The sequence below is a fragment of the Nomascus leucogenys genome, chromosome 4, assembly GCF_006542625.1.
Source record: "Nomascus leucogenys isolate Asia chromosome 4, Asia_NLE_v1, whole genome shotgun sequence".
Classification (NCBI taxonomy): Eukaryota; Metazoa; Chordata; class Mammalia; order Primates; family Hylobatidae; genus Nomascus; species Nomascus leucogenys.
Genome location: NC_044384.1, coordinates 133,757,401 through 133,782,631, shown reverse-complemented (window position 1 = coordinate 133,782,631; position 25,231 = coordinate 133,757,401). Strand labels below are relative to the sequence as shown.

The window sequence follows — 25,231 nt, the reverse complement described above, 5'->3', positions numbered from 1 at the left end:
CATTGGACCTTTTCCCACTGATGTTCAGTAACATTATAAGGAGTAATACAAAAAGCAGATGTATTCCAGTCACATTGCATTTGCATAGGACGCTCTAAATTCATAAAACGATCTCTTATCCAGGTGACTGTTTGCCTCAAATCATTAATTTGATTGGCCAATTTCTGATCAATTTTTGCCTGAGAATTCCATAATCCAGTGGAATTTTTCTGCCAGGCACTAACAGAATGAGCAGTTTGAATGGAAGAATGCAAGGCAACACCTGCCACAGCCGCAGTGGCGGTGACAGCAATCAGGCCCATAATCACAGCAATTAAAGTAAAAATAAATCTTATTGTACGATTAAGAATCCCTTTTAAAACTCCAGTTATTACATGAATAGAGGGAGAAGCCTCCCAAGGCCTGTTAAGAGTAACTGAAATCCAAACGCCCTCTTGTGCTCGGACCAGCAAAATGCTATTCCTCATATCAAAAGTAGAATCAATACAAGTAAACAGATGGCAATTGTCACAAGTAATGGTATGAGAGTCAGGTAAAATGATAAGTTTTCCAACAACTAACATGTAAGGAGGTTTAACACAACTTTGAAGACAAATAGACTGATGAGACTGAAAAAGCATGGTAAACAGTAGCTTATTACTTCTTGTTCGCCATGATGCTTCCCCTTTCCACACTGTCATTCTGGAGGTTGCCATAAGCAACTTCCACAATTCTGGATGCTCCGGACCCATGAGTGGACTAATTATCTTTGGTCAGGGAGGAGCAGTACCTTTATCTTCCCATTTCAATGGATATAGCGATTCCCATCTTCTAACTAAAGTGGGGGGATTATTGGGACTTTCTCTATAATCTATCCTGAAGGAATCCTCAGCACACCCAGCATTTTGTCTGGTGTAATTTCTAGCAAAGGATCCTTTGGGGGTCCAAGCTATAATTGTTCCATAAGAATCATTTTGCAAAATTACTGCACCATGTGCTACACAGTCCTCCCAAGTAAGAATCTCTAGTTTTTCTGACCATTTTGGATTTCTTTTAGGACAAGCCAGTCCTTTAGGTTTGTAATTTTTGACTTTTAAATTTGACCGAAAATAAACATCCCCGTAAGTTTTTACAGTCATGATAGGTTGGAAAGACATTCCACTCACTACGTGATAACTGGGTCAGGTACGATTATGGGGAGGTACACAGATTATCCATCTTTGTATTTGCAATGGTAAACACCGAGGTGCAATTCCTCAACAAATTGGAGGGTATTCATACCAGACTGTTACATTCATCAACATGCCCTCCCTCTCAGGCTGTGCAGGACAGCAATCATCAATCGGCCCAGGCATCAAAATACTGTCATTTGTGTAAACTTCAATAGGGGAATCCGTCCAAGTAACTGGCCTAATTAAAGGAGGAAATGGAACAGAAGCCAGTATGTAAAATTTTGTTCAGCCCAGACAGCAGGGAGACTTATCGCCGCGGTAATTACCATCAAGGCAGCCAAGATCATATTACCCGGGGTAATTGCCAGTTGTTTCTCCTTTAGGCTGTCCTCTGCCATTTGAGTCAGCTTCTTTACCTGTTCTGTTGGTGGTGTAGCCTGGCGAGTCTTCTCCATCTTCTGTTGTTTCTCTGAGATGCTCAGCTTCGCCATCTTTCTCAGCTCCCGAAAGGACAGATCAGAGGGACCAGTCTTCCTCTTTGGATTCTTCCCTTTCTTCTGTCCGGTCGGTGTAGGGTTCATTGTAGAATTTCAAATGTCTGTTGGGTATCTAAATGGGTGTTTGATTGTCTCTTGGTGAAACACAAGCAAAAGCCCTCCCCCAGGTGATAATTTTTCCCAATTCCCAAGTTTTAGTTCTGGTGTCCTTCCACCAGACCGTTTTTCCTTCATGTAAATTAACTTTCTGTCCAGAAAAGTGTTCGGCTGCTGTGGAGACCTGATCTCTGGAAATGTTCAAAAAATTTAGAGTCAAAAGGGCTAATCGTAACTGCCTATGGGACTTGGTATACTCCTTACTACTTTCCCCTTTCTTTTGTTTTTCTAATTGTGTCTTAAGAGTCTGATTGGCCCTTTCTACTATGGCCTGACCTTGGGAATTATAGGGTATTCCTGTAGTGTGTACAAATTTCCATTGCTGAACAAAACTTTCAAAAGTTTTACTGCAATATCCTTGTCCATTGTCCGTTTTCATTTTCTGTGGCACACTCATGACTGCAAAACAAGACAATAAATGTCGTTTTACATGAGCTGTACTTTCTCCAGTTTGGCATGTAGCCCAGAGAAGCCGAGAGAAAGTATCAACAGTAACATGCGCAAGAGAAAATTTTCCCAATGATGGGACATGAGTCACATCCATTTGCCAAACAGCATTTGGTTTAAGCCCCCTAGGATTAACTCCAGGTTCTTGAGTAGGTAGCTGTAGCACCTGGCATTGTGGACAATGTTGCACTATATTTTTAGCTTGTTTCCAGGTAAATGAATATTTATTTTTTGATCCAGCAGCATTTACATGAGTTAATGAATGGAATTCTTGAGCCTCTGTTAAAACAGGTGTCACTAATAAATCTGCTTGATTATTTAATTGGGTTAAAGGTCCTGGTAAATTTGTGTGAGCTCAAATATGTGAAATATAAAAAGGAAAATTTCAAACTCTAACTGCTTGTTGAAGTGAACTAAACAAAAAATTTAGCTGATCATCAGAAATATATTTTATTAAAACTGTTTTTACCATTGTTGTCGCCTGAACTACACAGGCAGAGTCAGAGACAATATAAACAGGTTGATCAAAATCTTCTAATACAAATACAACTGCTTGTAGCTTAGCTCTTTGTGCAGAATGAAACTGGGTTTGAATAACCTTTTCTTCTGATCCTGTATAAGCTGCTTTTCCATTCTGAGAGCCATCAGTAAAGACAGTTACAGCCCCCTCCAAGAGGATAGAACTGGTTATTTTAGGTAAAATCCAGGTAGCCAATTTTAGGAACTGAAAAATTTTAGTTTTAGGGTAATGATTATATGGCCAAAAAACCCAGCTAAATTAGACTGCCATTCTGATGAATTTATAAAGGCTTGTTGAACCTGTGCTTTGTTTAAAGGAGCTGCAATTTTATCTGGATCAGTACCAGTGAATCTAACTCTTCTTAATTGGGCTTGGCCTATAAGAATAGCTATTTGATCTAAGTAAATTGAAAAAGTCCTAGTTGTACTGTGGGGTAAAAAAGACCATTCACCCAAGTCAGCATCTTGAATAATCACTCCTGTAAGAGAATGGAGAGTAGGAACACCAAGAGCTGTAATGGAACACCAGGATCTATTCTATTGACTTGAGCACTTTGAATTTTTTCCTCAATTATTCTTAAGAGCTGAAGCTGTTGCAGGCATCAGAGTTCTTTTGCTATGTAAATTTGCATCCCCTCTCAGCAAAGCAAACAAGTTAGATGTCGCATAAGTGGCGATTCCTAAGGTGGGCCTTATCCAACTAACGTCTCCTAATAATTTTTGAAAATCATTTAACGTTTTTAAGGACTCCTTACGAATTTCTACCTTTTGAGCCTTAACTGTTCTCTCCTCCACCTTCATTCCTAGGTAATGATAGGGTGTAGTAGTTTGAATTTTATTTGGCGCTATAGCGAGAACTGTAAGCCCCACCATCTCTTGTAACATAGAAAAACATTTGATAAGTCTATCCCTACTTGTAGCAGCACATAAAATGTCATCAACATAATGAATAATATCAACAATCAGGAAACTGATCTCGGACAGGCTGAATGACCTTCCCAACGAAAGTTTGACAAACGGTAGGACTATTTAACATTCCTTGGGGTAAAACTTTCCACTGATACCTAGTAGCTGGTTCCTTATTATTTATAGCAGATATTGTAAATGCAAATTTTTCAAAGTCCTGGGATCCAAAGGAATGGTGAAAAAACCATCTTTCGAATCAAATTTTTTTTTTTTTTTGAGACGGACTCTTTCTCTGTCGCCCAGGCTGGAGTGCTGTGGTGCAATCTCGGCTCACTGCAAGCTCCGCCTCCCGGGTTCACACCATTCTCCTGCCTCAGCCTCCGGAGTACCTGGACTACAGGCACCCGCTACCATGCCCGGCTAATTTTTTGTATTTTTAGTAGAGACGGGGTTTCCCCGTGTTAGCCAGGATGGTCTCGATCTCCTGACCTCGTGATCCTCCCGCCTCGGCCTCCCAAAATGCTGGGATTATAGGCGTGAGCCACCGCGTCCTGCCCAAATCAATTATTACCATCGGCCATTCTCTTGGAATCATGGTCAGGGATGGCAACCCTGGTTGGAGAGCCCCTATCGGTTGAATGACTGCAATAACCGCTCGTAGGTTGGTCAACATGCGCCATCTACCGGATTTTTTCTGAATTACAAAAACTGGGGAATTCCACGGTGAGAAAGAAGGTTCAATATGTCCTTTGTCTAATTGCTCTTTTGCTAGTCAATGTAATGCCTCCAGTTTTTGCTGAGGAAGCGGCCACTGATCAACCCACACAGGTTTTTGAGTTTTCCATTTCAATGGGATGGGCTTTGGAGGCTCAACAGTGGCCGCCCCTAAAAAGAGTACCCAATTCCTTTTCAGTCAAATTTAACTGAGGCTTCAATCGGCTGAGTTATTCCATCCGCTTTCTTTCCTAATGCTTTTCCAGGAGTATACCCCATTTTAGTCATCATGCTTTGACTCTCTGAACTGTAAATCATAGAGGGAATGGTGATTTCTGTACCCCATTGTTGTAAGAAATCTTTTCCTCACAAATTAATGGGAATGGTAGTAATTATAGGTTGGATGGTGACTTCCTGTCCATCCGGTACTCAACAGTGTAAAATTGTAACACTCTGATAAACTTCAGATGCCATGCCTATTCCAATTAAACCCACAGAAGCTCTCTGTTTGGGCCATGTTTTTGGCCACTGATCCAGGGCTGTAATAGAAATATCAGTGCCTGTATCGACAAGTCCTTCAAAGTGTTTTCCCTGAATCGTTATTGTGCACACAGGTCTATTTTCGGAAACTTGATTTACCCAATAAGTTGCTTTTCCTTTGCTATCAGTGCTGCCGAAACCACCTTCTCTTTTTACCATAATTTCTCCTACTTAGGTAATAACAACAATTAGGTAATAAGGTAATAACAACAATTGAGCAATTCTATCTGCCAGGCTTGCAGTCCAAGGAATACTAGAACTAATAACCAATTGAATTTCTCCCACAAAATCTGAATCTATCACTCCAGTATGAATTTGAAATCCTTTTAAATTTAGACTAAATCTCCCTAAAACAAGTCCAACTGTTACCTCAGGTAAAGGGCTAAATACTCCAGTGGGCACCTTTTGAGGTGGTTCCCCTGGAAGCAGAGACACAGCTCTGAAGCAACATAAATCTAAAGCGGCGCCCCCTTTTGTAGCTGGCACCAATTGTGTTACGGTGGTGGTTGGGCTAAAGGTATTTGTGTCACTTGAGGGATTAAAGGCACTGGTGCCGACTGAGGGACAAACTGCTGGAGAGGGAATGCCCCAGTTTGCAGTGGGGCCTGTGGCTGGCCCCTCTTCCCGTTTCCCGATTGCGCCTGCAAGGGTTGGGCATTTTCATCAAATTTGGAGTGACACTGTTTAGCCCAGTGTTTACCCTTCTGGCACCTGGGACATAAGCCAGGTGGCTCCTTTGTTTGATTAGATCTGGATTGTTTGTTTGATTTGTTCTTACATTCCTTTTTTGTATGTCCAGATTGCCCACAGTTATAACAATTGCCTGAAAAGTTTTTCACTGGACCTCCCACCTTTAATCCTGCCATGGTTTGAGCCATTATCATAGCCTCATCCATGATTCCACTAATCTATCACATGCCCTGATATACTCATTGATTACATCGACTCCCACCGGAATCTTTCCTTTCACAGGGCGAATAACTGATTGACACTCAGGGTTGGCGTTTTCATAGGCCAACAATTCTATAATCACCTTCCTGGCATTTTCATCAGTGAGAGCCTTCTGAGCTGCATGTTGAAGACGAGCAATAAAATCAGGATACGGTTCTTTTGAGCCTTGTCTGATAGAATTAAAAGAGGGATAAGAAGTTCCTGGGTCCTGAATTTTTTCCCATGCCCTCAAGCAACAATTGCGAATTTGCTCAATGGCATCATCCTGAAGCACTAATTTCTGTTGTACAGTTCCTCACTGGCCCCCAACTCCCAACAGTTGTTCAAGTGAAATGGCATCAACGGGATTAGCAGCACGGTTTTTTCAATCTTGATTTTGAGCCTCATTGGTCTACCAAGTTTTAAACTGAAGAAATTGCGAGGGCGAAAGAGTAGCTTTTGCTAAAATCTCCCAATCGTCCGGAGCCAATCGCTTGTCCTGAGTCATGAGTGTAATAGTGACCGGACGAAAGGCGAATTGGGACCATACTGACCAACAGCTGCTTTGAGATCTTTAAGCAGCTTAAATGGTTCCCATACCACCTGATGGGCACCACCCTGCTGCTGTGGGGGTTGCAAAACTACTGGAAACTGCCAGGCATCGGGATCTCCAGCTAACCTAGCCTGCCGAATAACCATTTGAAATGGTGATTCATTGACATTCGGTGGCAGTGCAGTCCTATGCTGTACTGGTGCTGCAAAAATGTGTTCTTGATTCCTGCGCCCCTAATTTATCCATTCGGGAAACAGAGCAAATTTGAGATTCGAACCTCCAAGGCTCCAGGTTACATTGCCTTATTGGAGGCGGCCACTCTGGATGATCCCAATGAGGAGCCGAAGATTCCTCAAGACTCTTCTTTGTTTTAAACATATTAGCATAAATAGCTTCTCTCTTTATTTTAGGAGCAGCTGGAGGTCCCACATGCTCCTCAAAAGAAATTAAGTCATCTCCAGGTTTGTCTATACTTTCCTCAAAATCTTCTTCACTATCCTCTTCTCCTTCAGCTTCCTTTATATTTATATTGGCGGCAGCACCGCCTTCCTCTGCTGGAATTCTTTCTGCTGGAGGATAAACTTCATTTTCCGTTTGAAACTGTTCCAACGCTGCTTTAACCATAGCCCAGTCTGACCAGACTGTTAGAAGAATAAGTTTTCCTTCCTTATGAACTTGTTTTAAGGCAATTCCAACCTGCTCCCAATCTTTTAAATCCATGGTACCTTGTTCAGGAAACCAAGGGCAATACTGCTCTACTGTTTGAAACAGAGTAATCAAGTTTTCTGTGCTAGCCTTTATTTTCCCCCTCTTTAAGAGGAGTTTGATAAAGTTTAAGTAAGCAGAGTGCTTACTTTCCAATTGTCCCATGGTGTCCCTGGAATACTCTGAGCACACAAGCTTACCGCAAGGCTGACCACACGTTCTCGGGAGTCCCTCAACAGACTGGTCTCCGCAATGACCACACTCAGGCATAACTTCACCTGGGTACAAGGAGCCCACGCTGGGCGCCAAAGATGTAGGGGAACCAGCCCACTACACCACATGTGGGTTCTCCCCTTCCCGGTGGAGATGAGGGAATGAGAAAAGAAATAAAGACAAAGACACAAAGTTCAAGAGTTAAAAAAGTAGGTCCAGGGGTCCATCGCAAAACGGAAACTGCGAAGGCCCTGAACTCTGGATTCCACTGATATTTACTGAGTACAATTCCTTTGATCCTATAGGCTGATGGTGGGCAGATGGTGGGGTGATCATAGCGTGACCATGGGGAGAGGTGGCAGAGGGTGTAGCATGCGTGATCAGCAAGTTAATATTATTTACTGTTTCACTATGTAAGCTAATACTCTATGTTTAACTTACAGATAATCATCAGAGTCCAACTAAGCAGTTAACAGAACAGAACAGGACGTGAAAGCAGACAGCCTGTCAGACCACAGGCCTGTGCATCAAAGGAGCAGTCCACTCCAAGCACCATCAGCAGAGCAGAAGAGCTCTCTGCCTCTGGGAACGAGCTGGAGATAGAAGACTTCCTCCTTATCCTCAGAGGACTTCTCTTTTACAAGCAGCCTCCTGCTGTTCCCTCCTGGGGAATGGAGCAGGGGTCGCTTCTCTTCCCACGAGACCTTTGTTCAGGGACTCAAGTGGGAGGTTGAGCAATAAGCAAGCTTTCTTGCTTAGAGGCTCTGCACACTTGCTGCGGTGGTTTGTTCCACTCTGTGGCCAGTCAGGCAAGCTCACCACCTGATTCTTATATTGTTGGACTAAGCACAAGCTATTCTTATGATTCATGACTATATTAATAAAGCACTATTCTAAAGCATATATTGTTAATCCTTAAACAGGCACACTGTAGGCCAGGCCTCGACCACCTTGGCCCACATCCAAGCCCCTGTTTTGACCCACAAACCTCTCCTCTATACCAGTGTTTCACCAACTGTCAGGGTTTTACTTGTTTCCTTATCTAGATAGGGGAGAGTCTTGGATAGACCAGCCTGCCATCCAACTTCCTTGGTTTTTAGCCCTGGAGATTATTTAGTTCTGGTAAAGAGAGGGCATTTTCTCTCACCTGGTTAATCTGAATTCACATGTTTTGCTAGTTCTCTCCTGACTTTGGGATCTTTCTCATGGAAGGAGGAATGCAATGTAGAAGCCTTTTTATGGTAAAACAAAAAATTATAAGGCCAAGGTCGGTGGATCACAAGTTCAGGAGATCGAGACCATCCTGGCTAACACGGTGAAACTCCATCTCTGCTAAAAATACAAAAAATTAGCCGGGCGTGGTGGCAGGCGCCTGTAGTCCCAGCTACTTGGGAGGCTGAGGCAGGAGAATGGCTTGAACCTGGGAGGCGGAGGTTGTAGTGAGCTGAAATCGTGCCACTGCACTCCAGCGTGGGCGACAGAGCGAGACTCCATCTCAAAAAAAAAAAAAATTATAATATACACAGCTGTAGCTTTCCTACATAATGCCCTGAATTTAACGTGAATCGTTGCAACCCGAATCATGCCACATACTCCTCTGCTAGTCCGTATGGATACATATTACAAATGTAGCTGTCACCTGCAGCTCTCTTTATTTCTGTGAATAAAAACTTTTTTGAGGCAAAAACCATCTTTTATAATATCATTCCAGATTATTCCTTATAACTATGACAATTGTAAGTCCTTATTTCATATCATTTTGTTTTGACGGCGTTTTTAAAGTGAAAGCTGAGGTTTAATTTTCATGCCTTTCTAACATTTTTCCTATGAATTAGGACACAAAATCTGTATCAGCCCATATTTCCATATTTTTGGAACTCCCTCACCTAATTATCCAATTTTTCTACTTAATTACCAACAAATATCTAGTTACATAGTTCTGGTTTAACTGTTTTGGTATAGCGTTGGTGGGCAACAAGGAAAAAGATATAGATTATTTTCCTTGTAGTTTTAAAAAATTGTTACGCATATCTTTTTGTTTAAACCTCTCCAACTTGGTGTGTCTTGGGAAGGAAGCAATTTGCTCAAGATTTTACTACATGATTGCAGCTTTGACCAGATTTTCAGTGAATAGAAAAGACGGTGTAAAAACATACACACAAGAAAAATACAGGAAGACTCATGTAGTAATCACAACTCTGTAGAAGTAAAGCCACGTGAAAACTGATGAAACGCAACTAAAGATGAAATTGTCAGAATCACAAGGGTTACATTTATTAAACGAGCGATTTTTGAAAGAAAAGAACATAAATTGATTATGAAGGAAGGGGCAGTTCGGACTGTTACAAACGTTAATATTGTATGTCGACAGCAGTAATTAGGTATTTTCAAATCTAATAATAAAGAATCCAAACTAGGCAGTAATGAGAGATGTTCTGGTAATTACATCTAGGGAAAACAAAGCAAGGTAAAAAGAGCCTTGAAACATTACTTATGCATGTGGATTTGATAGAATTTGTTGACATAATTATATAATGGCTGGTTGATTAGATTATACACATGAACTTTTAAGTTTTTGAGCAAAAGAGTTATGGAAGAAAAATCTCCCCCACCAAACTCCCGAGGATGCTTGGCAATCAATATCAGGAGACATTTTTGGTTTCCACAATGGGCAGGGGTTTGCTCTAGGTATACAGTGGGTAGAGGTCAGGGATGTTGCTAAACTTCCTGGAATGCACAGAACCGCCCGACAACAAGAATCACCCAGCCCAAACTGTCAATACTACGAAGTTTAAGAAACTCTGGGCTAGATTAAAAGGTAGAGAAGTTAACAGTGCTAAAATTTAACCAAAAGGTGTAAGAATTAGGTCAGAGGTCTCCAATTAGTCTTTTGTTTGGCATGACCAAACTCTTCTTCCATTAATTTACCCAGAAAGCCCAGTTATATTTTTAAGAAATATTCAAAAATTAATTTTACATTCTGCTCTTAATAAATTTGGGGTTTATATCCACTAAAATGGATGAATCACAGAAACACAATGTTGAATGAAAAAAGCAAGTCAAGCAAAAATATATTCAGTATGATATAATTTATATAAAGCTTGAAAACAAGCAAAATAAAACACAATATTTAAGGGTATCCACAGTTACATGAATAAAATGAAGGAACGATAACATTGAATTCCGGATAGTATTTATGTCTGCAAAGAAGAAGAAAGAGTTTGAAGAAAATGTGGCAGGGAGTAGTCCTTAAACATCTTAAGTTCTTTTTTTTTTTTTTTTTGACATGGCGTCTTGCTCTGTCACCAGGCTGGAGTGCAGTGGCACAATCTTGGTTCACTGCAACCTCTGTCTCCCAGGCTGAAGTGATATTGTCCTGCCTCAACCTCCCTAGGATTACAGCCTCGCAGCACTACATCTGGCTAATTTTTGTAGTTGTAGTAGTGGTGGGGTTTCATCATGTTGCCTTGTCTCAAACTCCTGACCTCAAATAATCCTACTGCCTCGGGCTCCCAAAGTGCTGGGATTACAGGCATGAGCCACTGTGCCCGGACACGTTTTGATTAAATTCTATTTTCAAGGTTAGGTTGTGGGTTTTTTAGTGTTTCGCTCATTATTGTACTGTCTGTCTGTCTGTCTGTCTGTAGAAACGGTCTCCTTAAGTTCCTCAGGCTGGTCTGGAGCTCCTGGCCTCAAGTGATCTTCCAGCTTCAGCCTCCCAAGTAGCTGAGATTACAGGTGTATAATGTGCCCGGTTGTCAGTATTGTACTATAGAGTTTACATGTATGTTATATATTCTTTTGAGTGCATCAAAAAATCACATAATAAAAACAAATAACATCCAGTTATAAAGTAGTGTATTTGTCCCTGAAGATTTTTCCTTGAAGTTCTATCACCATCTGCAGGTTAAAACTAGGTATTGCAGAAAACTGTTTTTTTAAAGAATTAAAAAGTACAAAAGGCTGGGTTTCTGTTACAGACATGCTTACAATCCATCTCTGGATAAGAAGCACACAGAATACATTAAAGAGATAAACAATATAGCGCCAAGTGTTGTTTTTTTTTTTTTGAGACAGAGTCTCGCTCAGACTGGAATGCAATGGCGTGACCTGGGCTCACTGCAACCTCCACCTTCTAGGTTCAAGCAATTCTCCTGCCTCAGCCTCCTGAGTAGCTGGGATTACAGTTACATGCCACCATGGCAGGCTAAATTTCGTATTTTTAGTAGAGACAGGGTTTCACTATGTTGGTCAGGCTGGTCTCGAACTCCTGACCTCGTGATCCGCCTGCCTTGGCCTCCCAAAGTGCTGGAATTACAGGCATGAGCCACTGTGCCCGGCTGTGTTATCTTATAAGTACCACCTGGTTAGTGTCCTACCAAATATCAAGAAACAGAAATAGTATTTTCACATATAACAACCGATTTAGTTTATGTTAATGAAAATTTAAATCCCTTACTTTATTCATCCTGCTACTATCTTGGGCCAAGCCTTCACTACTTCATGAGAGATTGGCACCTGTTCTCCTTGTCTTCTCTTCCTACTCTTTAGAAAACATTGCCACTAGATTGAAGTCTTCAAATAACCATTTCATTACAGCATTGACCTCTTCCAAAGTCTCAAATGGTGTCACACTACCTGAAGAACAAGGTCCAAATTCTTTAGATAAGTAGTTGACTTTCTATAGTTTGGACCCAACCTGGTAATAAACCTTGCCTTCTCCCACCTCCCCATCACTTACCATATATAAATCTTCTACTTCAGCCAGTCTGTTTGTTGTCCATTGCTTACTTTGGATGTGTGATCTGTGTTCTTGGTATATCCCACTTCCTTGAACATCATTCTGCAATTTGGAACTTCCACTCCCTGCAGATTTAATACACGTGTTAGGTTGTTCTCTTCAATATGGAAAACTGAAATGCAGTTTCAATGTTTATCTCTTAGAGGCCATTCTTCTGTTTCCTATCTACATTTCCACAGACAGCTGCCCCTAATTTCATCCTACCTATAAATCCTAGAGCTATCGTTATCTCTGAGACAAAACATCCCTATTTTAAAAATCTAAATACCAAAGCAATCAGTGTCTACATCATTTGTTTCGCATGGTGACAGATTATTAACGCTAAATTGATTCATTTTGATAAAGTTTGTTTCTAAAAACAGATGTTAAATTTCTGAAAGCCAGGTATAATTTTATCGCTTCTTGTTTTTTTCTTTCCTTCTTCCCGTACAAAAATCAGTAATGCTCTTATTTGAGTTTGAGAACCCCTTTACAATGTAAATATTTCTCAAATTCCTCTTATCTCCTAACAAACAATAGTATTGACATTATGGGGCTTCATAAATTCAGAAAACATAATGACTAGTAAATATTACAATTTCATGCTTTTGAATTTATTAGAATTGTTTTAATGGTAACAGCTTCTACATTTCAATGTAAATATTTCTCAAATTCCCCCTACCTCCTAATAAACAATACTACTGATATTCTGGAGCTTCATAAATTCAGAAAACATGACTAGTAGGTACTATAATTTCATACTTTTGAATTTATTAGAATTGTTTTAATGATAACAGCTTCTACATACGTTTAATAATACATATGTATAAAACAAAATAATGATGATAGCTAATATTTTGGGCCTCAACATATACTAGTGTTTTTATACGCATTTTATTTAACTAAAAAAATCTTTAAGGAATCAGGTAGACCTCTGTTTAAATCTAGGCTCTACCACTCGTAGCTGCTAGAAGTTTGATTTATATAACCTTTCATTGCTAAAACGGGTCAGATTCAGAACCAGCCTCTTCAGGGTAACTGTGAGGATTAAGAAAATCACAAGAGCCAAAGTGCTTTACAGTGTGCCTGGCATAAAACAAACTCTGAGAACATTTTTTAAAAAATCCCTTCAAGATAGGAAGTATTATTCCTTCCCCCTCATTTCATAGATGGGGCAATTAAGGCTCAGAAAGGCACGTCGCTTGTCCAGGATCTTGGAGCGGTGGAATTAGGATAGGGCATTCTGGACCACAATAAACACCTGAGCGTTTAGCTGCTGTGTTCTGAGCTCCCACAGCACTTTTTATTACAACACAAACTTTATTTACATCACACTCCACTTCCCCATCCTTCACTAAAATATGAGCTCTTCAAGAGCAGGGACTCTATTTTTGCTACCTCAGTACTTAGCGATACACACACAGACTATGAGGAAAAAGTTTCTGACAAACCATCAATGCACTCACGACTGAACCTACCGTGGCAAATTGCAGTGGGATAGAAGAGCTTTATCTGAATTGGTTACTGAGATGCAGACCTACTATTTTGGGAACAATTTGTTTTTGCTGTTGAAACCCAGAATGCAAGTCTTCTTTTTACCTTTACTTTGCTTAAAAAGTTATTCCATAATTATAAACTGCGTAAAACTAGAAGAATGCCCTTGCATTCAACTAAAACTGAAAAGTGTTTTAAATTTCCAGTCAGGCACATTGAAGGCCTTGTGACTTTATTGATTTTTGTTTTTTAAAGGGAGGACCTGCCAATTTACTAATCTTAATAGAGCTGTAACAGGAGAGTATAAATAAAAAGATAATTCAGAGAAAATTTACTGAAATTAAGTTTGGATTAAAGTCATCTGGCTCTTTTAAGGAAAAAGGACATTAACCAAAAGTGGCGTTAACTATCAACAATATTTACCATTCTCCCACTCAGTAGATACATACGACATTTGGTAAATTGTTTAACTTCCGTGGAACAATCCCCTCATATGTAAACTCAGGAGGTTGGACTACATGATAAGTGTCCTTTATGTTTCCACCTCTTCGTGACCGGGATGTAGGTGAGGAAGGGGCAAAAAAGCGATCCCGGTCTTGGCTCCTTCTTCCGCCACGGGCCGGAGCTGACACCCCCACGGAAAACCGCACAGCGCCTCCGCTCTTTCTCCACAGGCTCAGAGATCAATGCACTTCCGCATAGGCCTAGGGCCCCACGTTCCGCGATAAGCGCCGGAAGCGCACAGCATGCTGGGATTTGTAGTCCTCCATCTGTGGTCGGCAGCTGTTTAGAACGCGAGGTCTAGTTGGCATTCTGGGATACATAGTTCCTGGGCGGGTGGGGGGCGGATTCGTTCGTGTAATCTATTTTTGGCTTAAAGAGCCAGAAGCGACACCACAGACTCCGGTGGGTCACATGACTCCAGTCTAGCGTGTAGATCGCACTGCGGCTCCCGCCCAGGCGAGTTCTCGGCCCCGCGCGGCCGTTGCCGAGGAGACGGCGCATGTCCCGCCGCGCGTTGCCCCCTCTGCAGTCCCCCCGCCCCTCTTCTCCCACCACAATGAGATCCTAAGATGGCGGTGGCTGCGGCGGTTGGCGCTGCGTAGCTGAGGTCGAAAAGGCGGCCATTGGGGCCAAGGCAGCCAGGAAACGTGTGGGCCTCCCTGCTGCGGTCTCCGAGGGCTGACCGCTGCCGGTGGCGGGTCGTGGAGGCTGACTGCCGCTCTGCCTTTGACAGGAGAGGCTGCTCCTTGTAGAGGTAATGCCTGCGCGTCCCCAGCCCTTGGCAACTGAGGGCGGCGCGCCCCAGGGGCGGGAGAGTAACGGCTCCGGGACAGTTGGCCCTGTTGGGTCTGGCCACGGGCGCACGCGTCCTTGGTAGGCTCCCGGGTCTTTCTGCCCCGGGCTTCCCGTGCCCTAGGCGGTCAGTCCGCCCCCTCCCTCAGGACCGACCTCCGGGATTCCCGGGTGAGCACCTCGGGACGCGTTGGTGATTGCAGGACCCCCTTGCCTCCTCGCCCCTCTTGCTGGCCCTGCCGGGGAGGCTGTCTTGCGTCCCGGTGGCTCCGGGAATGCCCCTTGCGGGCGGAGGAAGCGGAGGGGGGACTCTGGTTTGGGTGCCAGGGGCACTGGGTCGAGTTCTCAGAGAAACAGGCCTTGGTGGCCGTAGTTCTTCCCCGCGTTCCCTCCGATTTTATTCTGTGGAGCTCTCGGTGTCCAGAGTTTGGGGTGCAGAAGGGCGGACGAGGAGCGACGCGACTCTGAGGAGTTGCAGTCGAGCTGTGAGCTGCAGGACTTCCGCCGTCTCTGGTGCTGTGGGAGCCGACCGGCCGGGGGAGGCGTTCCTGGGAATGTTAATGGAGTAATTATTGCCCCTTCTTTCTCCCTTCCTGCAGATGTAGTTAGAATTGGGCCTAGAGCCGGGAAAGACTAAATGCCCAGTGGGACTGGGGGAAACGTTGCTTGGTTTGCAGAAACTGGCGTTTGGGGGTTAGGCCCCGCCGGGGAGGCTGGGCGCGCCAATTTTGCATCCCTCAGCCTACTCTCCAGGAACTCGCCTGGTTTATTTATTTATTTTTTTTGACCGAGTTGAGGTCTGTATCGTGTGTCTTACGGGTGACGGTTCGTGTTTGGGCGCTGAAAGAAGCGAGCTTTCCGGGCGCCCCTACCACCCCCGCCCCATAACCGCTTTCCAGACTCCGCCTGCTGGTGTTCTCTGGTTACCGGAGTGGGTGTTGCGGAGCTTCGGGTGCACCTGCTCCTTTCTTTCCCTAGCACCTTCCTGGTGAGGGCCACTGAACACCAATATAACACAGAGTTTTTGAATTGAAGATAAACCTGGTATTTATGTAGTGACGAGGTTATTTTATTATGAAGTACAGTAGCTTTTAAATGAGCAAACGTTTTTTAAATCATGTGATATACCAGGTTGTTAAATAGTTTGAGTAATAGGAAGCTCGATCAATCAGAGGAGTAAACTTTGTCATAGACTATTAAAGGATACTTAGGACTAACTATCTTTGTTATACTGTTCGGAAGTAGATATCACTTTGCTGTTTGGTAGGATTTCAAAAGTTTGGAGGATTTAAGCCTTTATGGATATCACAGTATTTTCCAAAAGAATTGAGGTAACTTAAATTTAAAATATGGGTAAGTTGTATTTTTCCCCTTCTTTTTATCTTTCTAGACATATTTTAGACCAAAACTGTAGTATTTGTTATTGTGTATTTCATAGTGTAAGTAATTCACTTAAGTGATATATATCTTTAATCCTAAGCAGGAAACACCTTTGAAGTGTGGAGCGGGAAAGGAGCAGTTTCTGAGCTGCAAAAACTAGTTTCTAAACAGGGAATTTGACATTATCTGTATTCTTTGTATTAGAGTTGGAGAAGACTTTATGGTGGACACTGCTATCACAATTACAGTGCATGACTGAGGACCCTGTCTGCTTAGTAAACAAACTTTCTGGGTCCACCGCCCTGTTTGCTCTGCTTTTCGGCCTGCTGCTTTGTCCTGCCCTTATATCTTTGTTAGGAAAGGCGTCATTCCTAAATATTAAGTACTAGAATGGTTTATGCAGTACCGTCTGAAATTTATTTGTCTTCACAGAATTTTTTCAACCTGTTTGAATTTGTCCTGTAAGTGGATAGCCTCTCTTTCCAAATCCATTTAATCTCAAGTTCTCTTCTACAACATTCCTGTTAATTGGCTGTTCATGAACTCTACTTTTTGAACTTGTTATACCTTGACCGAAGTTTAGTTGTCTAAAATTACTTTATTATTATTTTTTGTACTTCGATCTCCCTTTCCTGGTATAAAGTTATTTTAAACATTGCTTTTAGCGCATAGTGCATTGTCACATGCAAGTGACATAATGATATTCTCTGTCCAGCAGAATAAAGTCAGTGTTGTAGAATGAAAGTTCGCTAGAAGTTCAATAATTGTTTGCAAAGGGCAGTTTGGAAAAATGGCTAAAAGATTATTAGAAGTTTGTTAAAAGCTTTTAAGAAATAATTGCTCTTCAGAAAAAACCTCAGAAATAAATAATCTAAATTTAATTCTACTCTTAAAATTTTAAGAAAGTTCATTTTGAAAGTTTTATAGAGGCCAGGCGCGGTGGCTCACGTTTGTAATCCCAGTACTTTGGGAGGCTGAAGCCGGCGGATCACGAGGTCAGCAGATCGAGACCACGGTGAAACCCCGTCTCTACTAAAAAATACAAAAAATTAGCCGGGCGTGGTGGCGGGCGCCTGTAGTCCCAGCTACTCGGAGAGGCTGAGGCAGGAGAATGGCGTGAACCCGGGAGGCGGAGCTTGCAGTGAGCCGAGATTGAGCCACTGCATTCCAGCCTGGGCGACAGAGCGAGACTCCGTCTCAAAAAAAAAAAAAAAGAAAGTTTGATAGAAATTGGCTGGGCACAGTCGCTCACGCCTGTAATCCCAGCACTTTGAGAGGCCGAGGTGGGTGGATGACGAGGTCAGGAGATCGAGACCATCCTGGCTAACGTGGTGAACTCCATCTCTACTAAAAATACGAAAAAGATTAGCCAGGCGTGGTGGCGGGCACCTGTAGTCCCAGCTACTCCGGAGGCAGAGGCAGGAGAATGGCGTGAACCTGGGAGCGGGAGGTTGCACTGAGCCGAGATTGTGCCACTGCACCCCAGCCTGGGCAACAGAGTGAGACTCTGTCTCAAAAAAAAAAAAAAGAAACAAATCAATATATATTCTTGCTTTCTACAAAAGCAGACAGATTTTTGTTTTATAGCTCTCCTATGAAGATGTGAAATGAGACTCTCATGAAAAATACAAATAGTTGATGTATATCTTAATTATAATGTTCAGTGGGGTTTTTTTTTTTTTTTGAAGTGGAAGACCAGCAAAACGGCAAGAAAAATGGAACTCAAGGGAAAGGTCACATGTGAGTGTGTGTATTAGAGTTGTTAATACTAGAGTGATTGCTGTATGGTGGGCTTTAGTAAAATAAACAATAAATACAAAATTAGTTATATAATTTTCCTTTTAGCACATTGGGGAAGATGATGGATAAGACGAATAAAAATAAAGGGTAATTGAGTTAACTTAAATTGGAAGACCTGGGTTTTTTCAATAGATTTGACCATTTTTTTCTGAAGGAGGAAAGTGGATTTGAGACTTGGAGAAACTAGTAAGGCTGTGAGATTCACAGTACAGAACTAAGAAGACAACCAGAGATACATAGCAGTACTTTCATTTTTACAGATTTGAGTGCCCTTCAACATGCTATGTAATGACTAAAGTACTAGAGATACAACAGTGTGCAAAAGAGACAGGGTGCCTTTCCTCGTGGAGTAAACTTACATTTTAAAAGTATGTGTATATAGAGTGTAGTATACCTTAATAGTGATCACAGTCAATGCCATTTTATGATGATTTCCCCACTTTTTTGACAGCTTGAGAATAAAAGCAGAGAAAACAGATAGTGGAGTTTAGCCAGAATTGAGTTGACACAGTAGGCAAGTAGGTGAGGAAGTGAAGGATGGTAGCTAGCAAGGCATTTTTGCAATGACTTACTTGGGTTTGGGTTTGAGTAAAGAATCAAGGGATTGATGGATTTAGGGAGAGAGAAACGATCAGGGGGCTGGTAGTATTCAGGAAGGCTAATAGCAGTTTCAGCAGGAATAAAGTGACAGAAGTAGAATGCAAAAACTTATTATCAGAAAGAGGAACTTCAGAAGTTCAGGATCTTGAACAAATTACCAGTTCGGTATTGGAATAGAGAAGATGAGATGGATATTGGAATTGAGGCCAGAGTCCTAGAAAAATCATTGCAAGTGTTTAGGTCATGAAAGCAGGGAATGAAGTAGAAACTGAAACCATGTGCCAGTTACTATCAGGAAAAGTACAAGAATATCTTGGATGTTTTCAGAGGTGATTATGAGTAATTTAATGCCGTTTGAGAAAAAATTATTTTCTTTACTGATTACTTTGTGTTTGTTTGTTTTTTTTTTTTTTTTTGGAGACAGTCTTGCTGTGGTCCAGGCTGGAGTGCAGTGGCGCTATCTTGGCTCACTGCAACCCTCTCCTCCCGAGTTCAAGCAATTGATTCTCCTTACTCAGCCTACCAAACAGCTGGGATTACAGACATGCCCCACCACATGTGGCTGATATTTGCATTTTTAGTAGAGACAGAGTTTCGCCATGTTGACCAGGTGAATCAAGTGATCTGCCCGCCTCAGCTTCCCAAAGTGGTGTGATCACAGGCGTGAGCCGCTGCACCTGGCCTGATTACTTGATTACTTTGAATTTCTTCTATACCTTATATTCTTATTTCAAAGGTAAACTGTAGTCATAGTTATTTTCATGGTAATACTGTGATATTCTACCGTAATACGCCTCTATAGTAAGAATCCTGCAACGGGATATTCTTTTTTTTGGCGTTGGAGTCTTGCTCTGGCATCCAGACTGGAGTGCAGCAGCGCAATCTTGGCTCACTGCAACCTCTGCCTCCCAGGTTCAAGTGATTCTCCTACCTCAGCCTCCCAGTAGCTGGGATTACAGACTGTGCCACCATGTCCGACTAATTTTTGTATTTTTAATATAGACGGGGTTTCACCATGTTGGTCAGGCTAGTCTTCAACTTTTGACCTTGTGATGCTCTCGCCTTGGCTTCCCAAAGCGCTGGGATTACAGGCGTGAGCCACCGTGCCCAGCCTAACAGGATTTCTTAAAAAAAAAAAAAAAAAAAAAAAATTAGTCATTGAAAGTAGCTTAAAATTGCCATAGTATATTTTCATTTTTGTGTCTTTGTAAAAAAAAAAAAACCACTAAGGCTGTCAAAAATAGCTAAATGAAACTTGAAAGTAACAGTTTCAACTTTGTTTAATAAGGCATAGCATGAGTAGAAGTGCGTGTTTAAAGTAGAAGAATTTCATTTTTATCCCCATTCAGCTGCCCATAGTACCGTCATCAATCGCTTCTACCAATTGTTTTTTTACAGCTTCAACTTTCTTATCTTACTGTCTTTCTGTTAAACTTGCATGGCAAAATTTCAGCCTTGGATTCAGTGGAATGTTTGTATTGAGGGTTATGAGCACTGCTGGAAAAAAATATTTGTAGTACCTGTTATATCAGTCTCTCATTTCCCTAAGTCCGTAGTGCTGCCCACAGTCATTCTCCATTCCCTACTTTCCTACTATCTGTCAGACACTGGTTTCTCACCCTCACATTTAATGTACAGTCCTTCCTACTTCACGACACTTAGGAACACCCTTGGTTTCCTACCACCACATCTGCTAACTAGCCTCCAACCAATTCCATCCTTTGTTTTTTTCAATTAAAGAGGTGTTCTACTTCCTGTCTACAGCTAATCATTTGTCTTTTCCTCTGGATCCCAATGGCCCCCGCCTTCTCAGAGCCCACGTGCTAGTTGCTTGTCTCCTTTCTCTTCTGCATTTTTAGTATCTCCCTCTTTTTTGTGGTTTTTTTTTTTTTTTTTTTTTTTGCAGTGAGACGAAGTTTCTCTTGTTGCCCAGGCTGAGTGCAATGGCATGATCTCAGCTCACTGTTACCTCTGCCTCCCGGGTTCAAGCGATTCTCCTGCCTCAGCCTCTTGAGTAGCTGGGATTACAGGCATGTGCCACCATACCTGGCTAATTTTTGTATTTTTAGTGGAAACAGGGTTTCGCAGTTTTGGACAGGCTGGTCTCAAACTCCTGACCTCAGGTGACCTACCCGCCTCAGCCTCCCAAAGTGCTGGGATTACAGGCGTGAGCCACCGCACCCGACCAGTATCTCCCTCCTTACCAACAAATTGTAAACATACTGAAGATACTTATATTTTAATAAAACTTTCTTTATGACCGTCTGTGCTTGCTTCTCATCATAGGCTGATTCCTTAAAAATATTAGCTAGTGACTTCCTTTTTTTTTCCCCCCTCCCTCCAATTATACATTCCAATTATGGAATTGACCCTCACCACTCCTGCTGAAATTTCTCTCCAAAGTCAGCAGTAACTTTGTTGCTAAATCCAGAAGGATACTTCTCAGTACTTCTCATATGTGGCAAAGTAACTGTTTGGTTTCTTATCACATTCTCCTTGATACACTGTTCCCCTTTTGGCAGGCTCTCCTGGTTTCCCTACTATCTTTCTGTACCTTATTAGTATATTAGTGTGTCCTTTTCCTCTGCCTCTTTGTTTAATACCGGTGTATTTAAGATCTGGTCTTCTCTTACTCTTTATCGTTTCCCTGAGTCCTTTGTCCCACTTTTTGAGTGGATGACTCTCCAGCCCAGATTTCTCTCTTAAGAGATAGATCACTATTTGTGAACTGGACAGTTTAATTGGGTGTACTATAGGCACCTCAAACTCAGCATTTCTAAAACTTGAACTCATTATCATCCTTTCTCAACAAAGAAAACTTGTTTCTTTTCTAATCAGTTTAACTGTGTGTCACATACCCAGTTTCTAGCAACCTAGGGTTTATCCTTTAATTCTTCTGCTTCCTTATCGCCCGTGTTGTAATACAGTAGTCTGCTGTTTTTTCTGTGGGATACCTTCCAGAGACCCCCAGTGCATGCTTGAAACTGGGTAGTACCAAACTCTATGTGTATGTTATTTCCTGTATGTATATAACTGTGATAAAGTTTAATTTATAAATTTGGCACAGTAAGAGATTAACAACAACTAATAAGATAGAATAGTCACAACAGTACACTGTAATAAAAGTTACAAGAATGTGGTCTCTGCCGTCAAAATAACGTACTTTACTCACCTGTTTCCTGACCATGGTTGACTATGGGGAACTATAATCCTGCAACACAAAACTGCAGATAAGGGGGGATTATAGTCACCAACTTCTATTGATCTTGCCCGGAAATTTTGCTTGAATTGGTATTCTGTACATCCTTAGTCTTTTCTTTATTGGAATACTTTCTTTCTTTCTTTTTTTTTTTTTTTGAGATACAGTCTTGCTCTTCCGCCCAGGCCGGAGTGCGGTGGTGCTATCTCAGCTCACTGCAAGCTCCGCCTCCCCAGTTCACACCATTCTCCTGCGTCAGCCTCCCGAGTAGCTGGGACTACAGGCGCCCGCCACCACGCCTGGCCAACTTTTTGTATTTTTAGTAGAGACGGGGTTTCACTATGTTAGCCAGGATGGTCTTGATCTCCTGACCTCATGATCCCGCCCGCCTTGGCCTCCCTAAGTGCTGGGATGACAGGCGTGAGCCACTGCGCCCGACTGTTACTGCAATACTTTCTGTACTTGTAAGTACTAGTTAATGTGTTTACGGAATAAAATTTAGAAGGCAGAGATCCTGTATTTTTAATGGTGACATTAGGTGGTTAGAGAGGTTGACATAAAGAAGAGAGAAATAACATGCCATTACTCCTATGAGGGAGATACTTAGTATTTTTGGGAAATGTTGTGAATGGGGAATGTTAATATGTTAAGAATTCATCTGTATGCAATTATTTCTTTAGCTTCATACTAATAGTTTTACTTTTTAAAGGCATACTAATAGCGTGCCTTTTAAACACGTTTAAGTGTCATCATTATTAAGTTATAAAGTATTCTACCCCCTATGGCAATCACAGTATAGCAGTGGATGAAATTGTTTATTTTACCAAGCTAATAGATTAGACTTTAGTAAATTTTCTTTTAAGAAATACTGAAAAAACCTCTGTTTTTCCCAAACTAATTAGAGTGTATAGTTTTAAAATTGTTTTAGAAACTTATTTTAGTCGTGTTCAAAGTCATTAGCCAGAAATAGGTCTTTGGAACAAGCTCTGCATTTTAGGCAGAATTTATTGTAATAGGAAAATAGAATGTAAAATATTCTTTCTCCAGATATATTCTTTTTTTTTTTTTTTTTTTTGAGATAGAGTCTTGCTCTTGCCCAGGCTGGAGTGCAGTGGTGTGATCTCAGCACACTGCAACCTCTGCCTCATGGGTTCAATTGCTTCTTCTGCCTCAGCCTCCCGAGTAACTAGGACTACAGGCATGTGCCACCATGCCTGGCTAGTTTTTGTATTTTTAGTAGAGATGGGATTTCATTATGTTGGCCAGGCTGGTCTCGAATTCCTGACCTTGTGATAACGCTGACCTTGGCCCAGATATATTCTTAATACATTTATCTTACTTTACTTTTACTTCATTATTCTATTGATAGAAAGTATAGCTCACATACTCTTTTAAGATAAAAATGATAAGTAGTAATTTTGACTTAAATATCTTAATTTTCCCTTCCAATTTACGTTTCAAAACAATTGCTTTTAGTACTTTTAAATATGGCATCACTTCTATTGCATGCCTGTTTTATTCTTCAGTATTACAAATTATGTCAGTATATGTAGAAAACAGTAGTTGCAAAGTGTTTTATTTAAATGAGTCATTTTGGTTCACTGGATATACTTCTATGGGTATTATTTTTTAAAGTTTTAAAATTTATTTCTAGTATAAATAATTATGTAAACTATTCCTGAAAATACATGAGACAGAAAAAAGAAGAAAAATCACCAGTGCTTACCCTGTAACCAGCAATTGCTTTTGTGAAAGCACTTTAATAAAGTTTCTTAGCTTTTGTTTAAAAAAATTTATATGTAATTTTTCATCCTGCTTTTTTACTTTTTTATATTACTTTTTCCATGGTATAATGACAGGTTATATTGTCCAGTCTTCATAATTACATGTTTTGAAGGGTACTTAGTATTCTACCCAGCAGGTGTAGTACAGTTTGCCTAATAGCATTGATTTTGTCATTTGACATTTGGTGTTATTTTTTAATTTATCACAATTGTAGCGTAGTAAACAACTTCATTATAGTTCTTTCCACCATATTTAAGGTTGTTTTCTTAGATTACATATGGAGAGGTAGAATTAGTTCATCAAAAAATCAGTTTTACATCTTGATACAGTATTGCCAAAATGATTTCCCGAAATGTTATACTGGTTTATATTCTCAATATAGTGTCTGAGAATTCCATTTTCCTTTTACTGTCATCAGGATTAGATAATATGTAATTTATATGAAAGTTAGCAAATTTAATAGTTTCTTATTTTAATTTGCATCTGGACTTTATATATTCGTATTATTTTATGGGTTTTTTTTTTTTTTGCAAACTACTTGTTTTGCTTATATTTCTCCAGTTTTTTTTTTTTAAAACAAATTCTCTGTATAACAAAGGTATTAACTATACTTAGTATTTCTTTGACATTTTTTTTTCTCCCAAGCTGTCATTTACTATTCTCAGCACACTTAGGATTTACTTTTATGTGAATAAAATCTGTTGAACTTTTTATTTTTTGTTTCTTTGTGTTGTAAATTTAGTAAGTTCTCTATTTTTAAAAACTATTCAATTTTTTTGTCTTTTTAAAATCTTAATTGATGTTTAAAATTCTGTTTTAATCTTTGCCTATTTTGATAGTGTGATATAAGGCAACCTTTCTCAGTTAGGAGAGAATTAAGCTCCAATACCCTAAGGCATCTGTTGTTTACTGTGAATTAACTTTTTTTCTGTGTGTCTGGGATGGATGGTACTGGATATGTACCATCCTTGGGAGAATTGAGAAAGTAGTGACTCAAACTATTTTTTCTCTCTTCTGTGATTGAGGTGAAAAATACCACTTAAGAAAGACTGTTAAAGCTCCAAATGTATCTTTTTCAAATCTGTTAGCAAATTGTTCTATCAGTTGCTCACTCCTACATCATAGAATTGTTATGAGGCTTAAATGACATAATGGACATAAAATATTTTAGCATGGTGTTTGGCATATAGTAAGCAAAATAAAATGTGTTAGCCGTTACTAATTTTTCTTACTACATTTTTCTGATTACATGTATTTGAGGGTTTTTGTTCCTGAGCTAGTACTGATTTAACCATATAGACAGCATTGTTGAAACCATATAGCCAGCTAACTTGGATTAGCGTTCCAACCTCCTGACCTCTGTTGTTATTCTTGCTTTATTTTACAGATGGTAACTTTTTTTTCTGACATGTTTATTCTTCCAGATAAATTTTAGAATTATTTTGTCAAGTTCTAAGGAGAATCCCAGTGGGATCTTAATTGGAATTGCATTAAGCCAATATACATTTAGAAAAAGTGGTTGGTTGTAATATTTTGTTTCCGATCATGGAAGATAGTTTTTCTACT

The 25,231-nt window shown here is 40.7% G+C and overlaps 1 protein-coding gene and 1 long non-coding RNA gene across 28 annotated transcripts in view; one reads left to right on the top strand and one right to left on the bottom strand.

The window, feature by feature from the left end:
• Positions 1-1,233: 1,233 nt before the first annotated feature.
• On the bottom strand, positions 1,234-14,293 carry LOC105737578. The gene is made up of 3 exons (XR_001113264.2): positions 14,150-14,293; positions 12,073-12,197; positions 1,234-2,203 (listed from the first exon to the last, which is right to left on the bottom strand). It is a non-coding gene; the product is annotated as an uncharacterized LOC105737578 (long non-coding RNA).
• Positions 14,294-14,589: 296 nt separating this feature from the next.
• PCM1 (pericentriolar material 1) overlaps positions 14,590-25,231 on the top strand; it is a 108,059-nt gene continuing 97,417 nt past the window's right edge. For 9 of the 27 annotated variants that reach the window (XM_030812308.1, XM_030812307.1, XM_030812304.1 and 6 more), the window contains exons 1-2: positions 14,593-14,863; positions 16,385-16,452. The gene's annotated coding sequence lies outside the window, so the exon portion shown is untranslated. Of the gene's footprint in view, positions 14,864-14,951; positions 15,073-15,884; positions 16,453-25,231 lie in introns of those variants that run through there. The other 18 variants (XM_030812317.1, XM_030812315.1, XM_030812309.1 and 15 more) reach the window with 8 other exon arrangements.